Source organism: Echiichthys vipera (assembly GCF_963691815.1).
Source record: "Echiichthys vipera genome assembly, chromosome: 10".
In the NCBI taxonomy this organism is placed as follows: domain Eukaryota; kingdom Metazoa; phylum Chordata; class Actinopteri; order Perciformes; family Trachinidae; genus Echiichthys; species Echiichthys vipera.
In genome coordinates, this window is record NC_139835.1 from 20050773 (window position 1) to 20064837 (window position 14065).

At 39.8% G+C, this 14065-nt stretch overlaps 1 protein-coding gene across 2 annotated transcripts in view; it reads right to left on the reverse strand.

Annotated features, from left to right (window-relative positions):
* mid1 (midline 1) overlaps positions 1–7182 on the reverse strand; it is a 30067-nt gene extending 22885 nt beyond the window's left edge. For both annotated transcript variants that reach the window (XM_083921355.1, XM_083921352.1), the window contains exon 1: positions 7044–7182. The gene's annotated coding sequence lies outside the window, so the exon portion shown is untranslated. The remainder of the gene's footprint in view (positions 1–7043) is intronic.
* Between the last annotated feature and the right edge of the window lie 6883 nt (positions 7183–14065).

Sequence of the window (14065 nt, forward strand, 5' to 3'; positions counted from 1 at the left end):
ATTAAAGATCCCTTATCATAAAAAAACAGTTGTCATTGTCTTTCTTTTTAATCAAAAAGCAGGTTGAGGTGCCATATGAATACTGTGAAAGTATCAAAACACTCCACAGAGAAATGCACACAGTCCGAATTCAGAAACTGTGCTTTTAAATGATGTCACAACTGTATGAAAGTATATATAGGTAGAAAGTGCAGCTACAATAATTCGCCAGCTGCAATAACGATGCAGAGGACGCAGATGCAGAAGACCTCAAGGCACTGACCAATCAGAGCTGATTTGGCTTCTTTGGAAGGGGGGCTTGAAGAGACAGGGGCAAAAATGGAGAGAATACAGATATATTCAGACAGACAGTATGAGAAAAAAGAATATGTTTTTTGAACATTAAAGCATGTAAACATGTTCTAGTAGGAACCCCAAATACAAATCTGAACTTGAAAATGAACATATGGGACCTGTAACTGCATGAGACCCGGTGCACATGCAAAGGTTATGTCAGTATGTACAGTGCATGTACAATCAAGCATAAAATCTAATTTAATTTAGCTGCAGAGAAAATTCATTGGAAAAAAAGCAGACAGCAGCAACATCACCGCTGATATCTCTGTCGTGATCGTTACTTTTCTGTCAATCCTAAAATAATTTGCGGAATTTCAAACATATAGACAAAAAAGTGTGCGGAATACTGCAAAGCATATTTATTTCAGGACATCAAAACTTTCTCTAAGCCTAACTCAAAAGTCTAAAAGAAACCTAGAGGCGTCACCAGTTTGAATAACAGATGATCCCTTACCTTGCAGTCTGTAAGTCAGTCAAGCAGACAGTCCATAGTCCTAGTGACAGATGAATATAGAAATAAAGCGAGGGAAGAGATTTTTCTGAAAACACCAGCTTTCCTCAGAAGCCTCTCTTTAGCGCCTACTTTCTGTCTGGGCTCTGCAGCTTCGTCTGCCTCATCGCTATCTCTGAAATTCTCCTCACACAACCTCTTTTCCTCTAATCCACTATAAAGGAAGCTGAAACTGCTGCAAATGGTTCAACCAGGCACCGACTTCTCAGGCTTTTTCCCTCTTTGTATTATTTTGTTGGCTGGGATCATTAACTGAGTCCCATGAGAACATAAGGAGGTAAATAACCCCCCCTCCTTCCTGTGGGAGGCTGTCAATCACAAATGATGATGAGGTGGTGAGAGGGGTGCTTTTAGCAGCCATGGAGGCACTCCTGATTGGTCACCGGGGAACAGAGGTGTCCTGCATGACAAATGAGAGCCCTGGGATGGATGGGCCTCAGCTGAGGTTGCATGCACATTTATAATGGACTTTTACGCAGCACACTCATTTACATGTCATTCAAAAAGCTGACATAGAAAATGTCTATTTAACACAGCTGAATTCATGAAAATGTCATTTATGTTTTACTAACTAGCTATCAATGTTGAGGTCAAATGTTTAAATGGGTCTTTGGTACAGTCTGGACACTCCGTGGGGGGAAATGGGGGAAAAGCATAAAGCTCCCGTTGCCATGGCGGTGTGGCAAGAGCAAGGATGCATCTTGGTGCTTGAGCCAAATGCCACTCTAATCTTTTCATTGGCAATCCTTCAGGTCTCTCTTCACAGCTTGTTTGTTTCTCAGTCAAGCCTACTGCTGTCTGTCACTCTCCAGTTCCTTTCAACAAGTCTGCTGCATTTTGTAAGGAAATGTGTAAAGACACTGTTAGCAGGCAAACAATACCTGAGAGGGGTCACTTTGCTCCCAGTGACCACGACTCAACTATGACTCTGACAAGTAAGGAGAGACAATAGACTTAATTTAAGCATGACTTCCAATCACTTCGCACACATTCCCCACATACTAATGGATTTGTAAACAGCACAAAACACATTCATTTCCTATGTAAAACACACAAACAGCAGTGTCGCATTACTCTCTCATCGCTCCTCAGATATATGCACCCACCATTAATTTACAACAGCAAGGAAAATCTAAAGGACAGTGTTACTGCCGCTGCCCAAGGCCACACATTGCTATACATCCATAAATTGCCTGTGAAATAATGACTCTGCCCCTTCACTCTCACACACCAAGTTCCATTTCAGTGCACTAAAATGCCATAAAACTAGACATTTACATGGATTATAGAGTCACAATGACATTTGAGGCCAGTGCTTTTTAAAGGTGAAAATGGTTTTGCCACTCCAGGGTCAATTCAAAGTCGCACCACTTTTCTGAACTGCAATAAACATTAAGTGGAAAATGTCTGTTCTGTTTTCACCATTCCAAAAAAGAAAACTTGTCTGGGCTGCGGTCTTAGCAATTGTTCCCACTTCGCCCACTGGAAATCCAACCTGAACTTTGATCCAGAATAACTCATGCAGTTGCGGTGGCTTTCAGTCTGGAAGATGTACATGTACATAAAACATTTATTTTTGTGTATGCACGTGCCTTAATATCAATTTAACTTCCACAAATCAAAATAAATATGATATATTGTTCAAATCCAAATATGTGACATCTGCTTATTCATAATGCAGCCATATAGCTAACACAAAATGACAATTTAATCCAGTCCAGAAGTTGGGAAGCTGACAACAATTATTTTTCTTGTTTATGTATTTGCATAAGTGGCAGTCAAGATGTTGACGTTGGTGTAATCCTAATAAAATGACTTCCAGATAATATGTTGAATTATACTGTACATATATCCCCTTATCAATAAGTAACAGCACTGTCTAAATAATTATTCAAGACAAATGAATATTCATCTCCTGTAAATAAGGCCATTTGCTGCCTGAGGCAGTTCTCTTGGTGGCGGTTGGCATATCAAGCTGTATTAATTGGACAAAGACCTAAAAAGGGCCAGAAAAGCCTTCCTGAAGGAGCAGATAAGAAGTTGGAACAAAATAGACTGTGACGTTTCATTTTACATCATTTTTGATGGGCAAAAAAACAAACTGGATTTCTCTCAGGGAGAAGACTAAAAGACATTTAAATACATCATCATGTTAGAAGGTCATGCTTCACTTTGGTGCTCAGCAACTAGCAAGTGCAAGCTTATTTTTCTCTGAACAAAGAAATTCTGAAATCTGTATGTAATCATTAGATGTCCAAATCTACCTTATACAAAAAACAACAACATAAGAAACACTTTCATACTGGACAAGAATTAAATTTTATCAGCAAGAGGACAGAGGTGATCAAAACATCTAAATTGCTCACCAAAATAAAGCATCGTAACTTTTGCATTCAGATCAGCAGCCAAATAAAAGGCAGTTAGCCTGACTTACATGCTATTGTCCAGTGTGATCCTCTAAAACACAGCAAGAAGATGCAACTCCCATTGAAGGCACAGCATTCAGTAGCACATGAATGAGAGACTAAACAAAACATACAGTAGCAACCTGGCTAGTCTCTTTCCACACTCTCTCCGTCATTGCTAGAGATCCCCACCCTGCCCCAGCCCCAGCCGAATGCTCATGCGACCGTAAAACATGCCCAGGAAGCGTCACTTCCACTAGGTCATTTCATGGATATTGTCACCATCAAACCCCCTCCTCTTCAGGGGTGAGCTCTTGCCCCTGCGGGTCCCCACCCTCTCAGCAAAAAGACAAAGATGTAGCAAATGGAGAGACAAAAGGGGGTTGCAAAACCTTGGGGAGCACATTTTGATGAGTTTCTGACTACACAACCAGGCCCCCGAACAGATGGGATCAGTCTCCAGGGCTCTGCTGCATGGTTGCTTTTGATGCACAGCTCCATACATCCTAACAATAAATGTTGTATTGCCACTGCTCACTAAAGGCTGTTCATCAGATCACAGACCACATCCATGGCAACACAAAGCAGAAAATCTTTATCATGTTATGCTTGCCATTAAGCCCTTAGAAACTGCTGTAATTAAAGCATGTGCATGATTGATTTGGCACATGCTTTGGCATCGATGTTGTCTTTTTGAACACTGATTCAGGCAGCACTGATTGTTTTCAGCCCATCTAGGACAGTCAACTCTTTAAACCACTCCTCATTTTGCCAGTAAACAATAAGATGAAGGCAAAGTCTGTCCTCGTCATGGCAAAGGTTCAAGATTTTAATTGCTTTTATCCCCAAGGCAAACTGCCCCTAACAAAGCAACACACAATCAATCCAAACATCACACAAATAAATTAACACGTTAGTGCCAAGCCAATTAACACATACAGCAATGTATCTTTAATGTTTAACAAAGGTGATATTTGGTGCAATTTAAAAGAAAAGTTCCCCCTTTTAACTATTTAAGCTATTAGTCACACAGGCATGCTAAAGTGTATGAAATATATCTGCTGTGCACATCACTTCAGCCGTCTACATGCATCTAGTGTGGGTTATTATGATTAGCCCACAACAACATATAGGACTGTTGTGAGCACTGACCTGGAATTAATCCTGCCGTTTTAATGGTGCTGTGTCAGTGGTTTCACAAGCAACAGAATCAATTGTCAACCTCTTCTCTGATATAGCATAGCCAACAAATAAAAGCTTTGATCTTAACTGGTGTGACTGAGTGTAGTATAAAATATTTGTATAGACAGACATACCATTCAGTGGCGGAAGACGTCCTTAATAAAGTAAAGGTACTGGTTTAAAAAATACTTCACAAATAAAAGTCCTGCATTTAAAACCTGACTTAAGTCAAAATATGTTAAGTAAATTTGTCTAAAAAGTAAACACTTCATGGTCACAAAAGCAGCCCTGTTTTCAACTTTGTGAAGATGCATTTTCCAGCCTGTCCAAGAGAGGTTTTGAAATAGTTTACTTAGCAATATAAAGATTTTGACAATAGATCAAAAGAAAAAAAAAGGAAGAAGGCCAAAGGAAACATCATTCACCAAGTAAAACCAGTTATACTATGTGGTTAAAAGCAACACAATGAAATACTGCAATGTCTGGCCTTTTCTTCATTGAAACAGTGGAGGAGTTTTGGGGAAAGTAAGCTCATGTGTTATGTTTAGTCCACACACCACAGCCCCGTTGCCTGAAAGTCTTGGCTTTTATTTTTTCCTGAAAAAATGAATCCCTCTGAAAGGGTGCGGTGAACGCCTGCTACATTCTTTGCTGCTTCGAGAAGTCTGTAATTGCTTCCAGCTTCTGAGGGATCCACAGGAGAAAACCAGTGTCACATCTTTATCAAGCATCTCTCTTCAACAACGCTGGACTTATCTTATCAGAGATCGTGGAAGTGAAGCACTCAATCTCCCCTCAACCCAACCACCAAATAGATAGACTTTTTTGGTTTTTTTTACTAATAGCACACAAAGTTTAAAGACACTTCTTATAGTATTGATAGGACATATAAAGCTCCACAACACCTGTGCTGTTCCTCAATCCTGCAGCCAGAGTCTAAACGCTAAACCTTTACACCAAGAAATGCTGGAGGAGGTCTGAACATCTGCTGTGGTAGGCTGAGCACGTGTGTCCAAGGAGACTGTCAAAGCCAAAGGCAGAAGCCCAGCTGTTGGGATCTGGGTCGGCTGCATCCGGGCCGAGGGATGTTTTCAAAACACTATCTGCTCAGGATAAGACCCTTTTGACGGGGTTGTCACTGTTGCCGTTAGCACCATCACTGATAACCACCAAAGCACAGAGATATAAGAGGCCGTGTCTGCCATGTTACAGATGCTCTGAAGGTTAAGAGGCAGTCAAACTGATCAGTTTTCTGCTTTTGCTGTGAGCCTTGGCTCAGTGTGGCCTTACTAAATATCCTCACTCCTTCTACATATCAACAAAGCATTCCTTCAAGACAGCCTAGGACACATTCCTCAATCTTGGCCCGTGACACAAATTCTTCAGAGTTTGAGATGGATAAAACATTTACTTTTCTCACAGAGGTATCGCTGATGAAAATGAATATTCTTCAGCTGCACAGTGTGGTCGTAATATACAAGTACCCCGTTTCTATCCACACTCATTGGCTCTGACAATGAGACTGAAACAGCATTGGCTCTTTCCCTGTCACAACAAAGCAGGCCCAGAGAGCTCACAGCTGCTGGCAGAGGAGCTGGCACTGCTAACCTGATGGAGACAGTTTTGTTTATCATTTGACATGAAGATAGAAGAAACAGGTCTTTGTAATTAGAGAGTGGGAGTGAGATTGATAAATAGTGATAATACAGTGGTCCCATCCAGGTTATGATATTTAAAATGATGGTTAAACTAAAATAATTGAAAACCTACAGCACAAAAAAATCGAGAATGCCTTAGTCTCTTATAACAGAGGGAATGGGGGCGTTTTAGAGCAATAGCAGAACCAGATGCCTGCATGAGAGAAAGAACTGTCTGAAAACCAAAATGAATTCACCAGAGTTCCCTATTCTGAGTTATTTGGCACAATTATGCATTCTGTTCTCTCTGAGAACAACACGGCCTCTCACCAAAACAAAAGTTAGGAGGACAGTAATGCTACTCATTGAAAATCGTAAACTTTCTAGTGGAAATGCATAAATCGTAAAATCTTGGACAACATAAGCATGACAATAAATTGTTTCCTGTGCACAGGAAATCTCCATTTATTTTGCCAATTCAATAATTTGCCAGTATTTGTTTTATGAGGAAGCTGATATTCAACTGTCAGCAGATGTGATGCATGTGCATACAAGACTGAACTCGCTGTTAAGGCTACATATCCGGCTCACCACTAAATTAAAATTCTTACTGAGAAACACAGACAGTGCTTCTTCCCGTACAAACCTGGTTGTTCACCCCTGTGCATCCATGTGTGTCTAATGCATTCCTTAATGTGCAGCATGTTGATTCACATGTAGGAGAAATCAGCATCAGAGTACAGTAGATAACATGCAGTGATTGATGTGTAATACTATAAAATTATTTCACTCTATTTCAAGAAGACTTCATCTTTAGTAGAAACTCTAAGTAAGTATTCAGGCCACCACAGACACATGTTCTGACTCAACACAAAAGTACTCCCACTGCTCAGTCTGAGACAATTAGCATTGCTACACTGGGCAACAGAAACAAAAATTTACAGCCTAGCCCTCAATAGTCTTCGATCTTACCTGCTTCCCCATGGCTGCCATGATATGTGTCTCTCCTTGTGAATAAATACTAGGCTAAAGAAGAAGAAGTATGACTTTTAGGCAGCTTGTACTTCCCCTGAGGTAAAACAGACAGGAGACAGGAGGTTGAAGGTGTTCTGTCTGCACATACACTCCCCTTCATTGGGGTGTGTACACACACATACCTCACTGACATACACTCTGCTTCTCATATCTACAGGTTCACACAGGAGCATGGAAATCTCCTGAGAAGAGCACTTAACCCTTGCACAGGCTGGCATCGAATAGAATAATAAGGGAAGACTTTTATTATCTCCATGCATTACCATGAAAATCAGACAGAGACCTTGGATTTCTTGCACCAGTATCAGTAGCACTGGCAACTGGTACCGCTAATGAGTAGGTATCCCCATTTGGTGCAGGTAAGAGAAGTAAAAATGGGTGAAAATGTGTCTGGACCCAGTACTGATATACTGTAAGTCAGCGTCAGATAATAGGGATAAAGGGCTTTTCTTTGTCACCGCAGGTAGCTCCATTGAGTTACCAGGCAGTAAGAAATAAGGATCAAGCTTAAGGATCCACAGCAGCCGCCAGGCAGTGAGCAGCAAAGGAAAAAAACTTGCTATTAAGCAACAGAGAATTGGTTTTCTCCATCCTAATGAGAATTCATCCTGTGAGATAGATGAGTCAGTCGGAAAACACAATTCCATACTTGCAATAATGAGATCATATTTGAGGAATTGGGTGTGCATCCCTCAAGTGAAAAATAAGTCAAGGTTACCAAGAATTTCAGCGAGGCCTATCCCTTACAGTGAGGGATTTCTCCCTATTGTATTTCCCCCTAACTAAAATAAAATGACTGAGTTTGAACATTCATTTTATCTACCCACAAAAAAGGTACTCTAAGGCTGTAATGGTCACCACTGAGGAAAACTACACAGATAAAATCATTTTCTACAGGGGCACCACCTTTAAAGCTTGTGAAGTCAGGGTATGGCCAAGCAACAACGAAAACACACAAAAAAACTAAACTGACAGATGGACAGCTCTTGGGAAAACAAGGGTTGTTGCCTGTTTCACTGAATAAAAACCTGCTTGGAGCCAAACTACTGAACACCAAAGGCCGGTCGCATTTGTTCATTCTGTGAACCAATCACAGCTAGCTTCAGGCACCTTTCCCCTTATTCATCCCAGTCGCAACACAGGACTCCTTCGAAATGTGGTCAATGTTTTTGCTGTGTTCTCCTGTGGTTGAGGTCTTATAACTTATACATCACTGGATGACAACGTGGAGTGAATCATGCTAAGTAGCAATTATGGCCTATGTTCCTGTTAGGGGAAACCCATCCCAGACATTACCTCTGTGTTTGGGGGCATCCAAAGTAACTGCAATGTCCCCTTTTGGATTCTAACCTTTGTTGTATCATTTTGTGCTAACACCCTCTTTCTTCCTGTGTTTCGTGTTTCACTCATCCTTTCATTGATCCTTCATACGGTCTAAATTATTCAAGAGAATAAGTGGCATCCACATACAGCCTGCTTTTTTTGAGGGCAGAGACTTTGTTGCAGCTTTCAAGATGCCCTGGTCCGCCTTCATCATGAAGGGGGTAAAAAAAGTTGGTATTACAGGGACTTTTTACACACCTGTTATGTTGGGATGATTACACCTTTACAGTATGATTCATATGGAGTTTGATGACTCCAGCAAAATTTCCGGAAGAGATAACCTCCAACATCAACCTCAGCAGATGTTGGATCAGTCAGATGACTAAAATGTTTGGGTGGGCAAAGCTTTGACACATTTACTGTAAATCTGCAGCAGTAAATCCTGTGCCATATATGGCCAAGAGTGGTAAAAATATGTGTTTACGGAAATTGTTATTAGTATTATTTTTCCTGCTAAAACAACATATATGCGCATATAAACAGTATCCCATCTGTCCTTGGTACCTGACATTTAGTTTTATCTAGATATTATACACAAATGAGGCAGTCGCTGCTGCGATTGATGGCACAATGGAACATTTTCTGATAATTTGCCTTGAAAGATCACAGCAAACAGAGACGATTGTCAGCACTTTGGCCTGCTCAGAACAAAGAGACAGAAAGTCATAAATCTGATGCTCAATTTTAAGACTAATATCATGCTTTCGGTGCTAGAATGGAAAGATGATATCCATTCAAATTCAAAAAATGATGAAATCAATAACATATGGTGAATACACGTATCTTATTTATGCTAGTTATTTAAGTTCAGTCATAGTGTTCACCACTTTGCTCTCAGGTTTGACCTTCTGTGTTGTATTCATATGCTGTAAGTTGCCTTCCTACTTGAACTCCATTACATTGGAAAGTAAATCTTCATTGACAGTAATTCAATAGCAGCTTACTATGCTCAACTTTAAATCCTGTGATCCTTAAACCTGGGATGAACTTCTAAAGATTTTAAAATTGCATGCTTGCTTAATACACATTAACTTTTTGTCGATGACTGTCTTTGTTTTCCCTTTCAAACTCTTAAGCTACTGTTGGATTACCTGTAAATACTAGTTTGATTGCTCTTACTGACGATGTGGGTTTTTTATAAAGGTGTGTGAGTGTGAGTGATTTACAAACATCTGTAGCAGAGCAAAAAAAAAAGCCTCAAAACTTAGATTGTTTCTGCGTTTCTAAGTGGTTGGTGTTTTGCTCATTAATGGTGGTTGCTAGGGTGTTTAGGGTGGTTGCTACAACAGATCACTAACGAACAAATGTCATATTTCTCCTCAATGACCTTCATATCAGTGCACTGTGTATGTAATGTGATAACTGTGGGATAAGTGGGGGCCAAAATCCTAAAGTAGAAGAAAGTATGACACAGCCCATTATGGGAATATGCTAAATCAGCACGTTTGTGAAAACATATCTGCACATTCAAACTAAAGGGAATAAAGGCAAAACCAGAAGGAAAAATCTGCCGGATTGGAAAAATCCTACAGGTGCTTATTAAAGCCTTTCTCTTCATCATGGGAACACAGCCATGTTGCCAAAGTGTTTGCGTGTTTGCATCTTAAGTCTTCATTTTTGAAGTTATTCTATGATAATTACCTGGGTTGATCCTCTGCTTAATTATTAACTGCTGGCACTTTCTTTGAAGCACAAAAAACATGATTATATGTCTGAGGCTTGATTTAATGCTCCGTGTCTTCTACTATGCAGCAGCTATTCTTGCAATCAGTGTGCATAAGGGAATTACATGGCATTTTTACAAATGTAGCTCACAGCATGTTGCATTTCTCTCCAAGAAATTAACAACTTGAATATTTTCTGGTAATACTTGCTTGTATTTTGCTACAAAATATTAAAACATAACACAGAGTTGCACAGGCATTTACTGTATATACAATGTTTAGCCTTCACCCATTTGTCTGATATTTCCTTAAATATGGAACTAATTTCCCTTGAAAGTGCAGTCTCTTATCATTTGGACGTACTTTAACTTGACAACCTTATCCAAACACTACAGATACCAAGCATACATGTCAGAACGTATGCTAAGTGACTTATAAATAAAAATATAATCTTGATATCAGATAGAATCAGTATGTGTTCATAGCTCTCCCATAAAACAAGTTAGGTAACAATGTGCTTTGGAGGAAAACATCTGGATGCTTTAATCCCTGATGTTGCATGCGTCATTGCTTTGGGTAACATAATTCTCTGTTAGTTGCGCAAGTTTGATGGCTGACCAAAACTCCCTGTTGAAAACGGCCTTTTGGTGGCTTTACCAACACAAATTTAACAATGAATCATTCCCTGCCTGTCCTGCCACCCCTCCGCTGTCACCCCTGATACACGGACTGCATCCAAACTGACATGCTGTGCTGCATCATGTGGACTCAAGGAGAGAAGGGGAAAACATTGCAGGAAATATGCACATTCTAAGAAGCAACAGTGTAAAAATACTCTATTACTGTACAAGTAAAAGTCCTGTATTCAAAATCTTATTTCAGAAAAAGTTCTTGAGTATTATGTTGCAACAAAAATATACTTAGAGTTCCAAAAGTAACAGTATTCCTCATGCAGAATGTCACATTTCAGAATAATATATAACTTTATAATAATGGTTGATGTATGTGTTCACTTAATGTTGCAGCTGAAATGAGGCTAATTATTAATATATTGTTGGGTAGTTTCATCTATAATGGGTGTATATAATAGCTTATGTGTTTATTTTTATTTTGTATTGATAGTCCAAATCTGTAAAGCGACTAAAATCATCAAAATCAGATCATATAAATGTACTGGAGTATAAAAGCTTCAAAAAATATAATGCAATAGAAGTACAAAGTAAATTGGAACTACTCATGTAAAGTACAAGTATCTCAACTTAAGTACAGCGCTTGAGTAAGGGCGCCTAGTTACCTTCCACCCCTGCCTAAAAGCCCTGGTGTATTTGGGACAGCGTTACCACATGAACGTCCACTAACATACTGAGTTGCACAGCGTACGTGTACACTGATCAATGGAAAACAAACATCAAAATGAATAAATTCCACATGTTTCCAAAATATTTTGGGTACAATGTGTGGCTTCTTTCAAAATGAGAAATATCTATCAAATGTATCCCAATTGGAGCATGAGGCGGAACAGATGGGGTGAATGAAATGAGATACTGGGGGCTGCATATACACAGCCATGGTGTTGCTTCACTGAGATAGACAACAAGCGAGAGGAGAATATTTTTCTCAGTGAACTGGCCTGATAATCTTCAAAACAGATAAAAAAGAAATCGATTCGGAAAGCCTTGAAATTATATTAACGATGAAAGAAATCTAACTAGAAAGCATTACTTCAGACACCCCCCATCCATAGGAGAGAGAGGGAAAGTGTTGCCTAGAATCCAATCCAGTCGAAAATTGCAGCAACTTGCTTAAACTTGTTTTATCAGCGAAATACTTGGTATCTAAAACTTTTCATTTTATTCATAAAGTCTTGAACTGGACTAAGCTGAGAGGCTTAATACAATCACTGCTAATCCTTTAATCTTGACCTTCTTTTTCTTGAAATAAACTTCATTACCCAGTCATGACCATGACTCCTTTAAACCACGGTTATTTACATTTGGGTCCTGTGTCACTCTTGCTTTCATAAATAGCCGCTGTGCTCCCCTTTGTGTTGTACATTTTTCCATTCGTGAAATAATAGGTAGATTGTCTCCAATCATTATTTTCATATTTCTGCATGCTGTCCCTCACTATTAAATGCTTCGAAAATACGTTTTTTCAGATATATTGGCGGACAAGTGGAATCATGAATCAGCACAATATAGCTTTTTGTTTCAACAGGGATTGATTGAATTGTATTTGACTCAAACGTGCTCTCCCTGATTTTGTTATAAAGTCGAATAAACATCAACAATAAGCCGGATGAGTAAATTTGTCAGTTAAGTAAGCACTTATACGAGCTGTACTCGAAATACTAAAAAAAAAGTGGACTGCGATTGCCTCCACACAGCTCTCACATGCTGTCCCCCATCATGTCAAATAACGTTTTTTCATGGCTGGATGCAAACAGACAACATTCAACTCGAATTATAACACACACAGGTGGAGAGTGACTTCATTCCCTGCTCAGTGTGGCATTAGGCCTACTCCACTATATCTTTACATAGGAAATATTTGTTGTGTTTATTTGCAGCCGAATAGTCACGCAGCATCAATTCCGCTCTTTAGACTCCCCTCTCTTCCTAGAAGTATAAAGAGCAAAAAAGTGGAGAAAAGGTGGAGGATATGATGGATGAGTGGTTAAACACTTTCACCTGGGAGATCTGGATATGAACCCCATAAGAAACTACTGAGGGCCGAGGCCGCAGCTAAACGTATTTCAGCCATCAAATAAAAGTCATGCCCCCCAAAAACAATATCAGTTTATGTGCACACAATATTTTCTCCACTTTACCTTGTCGTCGGAAAGAGTCGTTTAAGTTTACCGGGGGAACTGAGCCATTCTATGCTCTTGTCAAAGCCACCAGACTCCTCTGACAAAAACAGTAATTTCACCTTGATGAACACAAGAGTTGCTGGTCTATCCCTTCCTCGGATGGTTGGTTTGTTTGTGTTATTTTGTGACTTTGGGGTTTCAAAGGGTTAGGGATTTGCAAATCAACATACAAACTAACCAACTGAGGCATCAGTAGATCAGCAACTCCAGTGTTCTGCAATGTAAAATTACTGTTTTTATCAATGGAGTCTGGTGGCTTTGAAGAGATCATACATAACAGCTTCAGTTCCCCCCATATACACTTAAACAAGGCTTTTTTCTAGTGGGCCTTTTTCCAGGAAGTGAAAATAGGTTTTACTGTTTACTGTCCCCATCCACAGCAGTTTCTTGTTTATAGCATACGTGCCAGGACTCCTGTCTGCTTCTCCAAACTGAGGGCGTGCCGACTGCCATCTATGGGTAATACACTAAGAACCGCATACATCAGCATATTAGGTAACCCAGAGTGTTTATCTAAAATGACAAAAAAAATCCACCGCAGCTTTGTGGCATTTGATTTCAAGGTGTTTTCTTCCTTAACCAACATCTTAATGAGCACCACTGAGATCTATTTTTTCCTTTGTAGAGATTTGTGTATCAATCTTGACCTTGAAACACCCAGGCAGGGCTCTCTTGTTTCTAGTCATTCAGCCTAATTTTGGTTGTGACCTTGCTCTGCCCTCCCTGCAGCTACTCCTGATGCCAGTGAATGGACTCAGAAAGGATGGACCTCCTGCTGGGAGCAGTTGCAGCTCTCTGCCAAAGAATCAACTTACATCCAACAGTGCTGCAAAGATAAGATGTGAAATTAAATATTTGATCTTGATTGTTTGCTTTGGGGCCGCAGGTCACAAATGAAGAAAAAAAAACATCACCAGGTTGTTTTTTTCCAATGCATGGCCAATTAGCGGTAAGTTCATTGATTGGGATAGCGTCAAGGCTACATTTGTGGTGCAGATGAAGTGTAGGCAAACGGCAATGCTTCTCTGTAAAACACATCC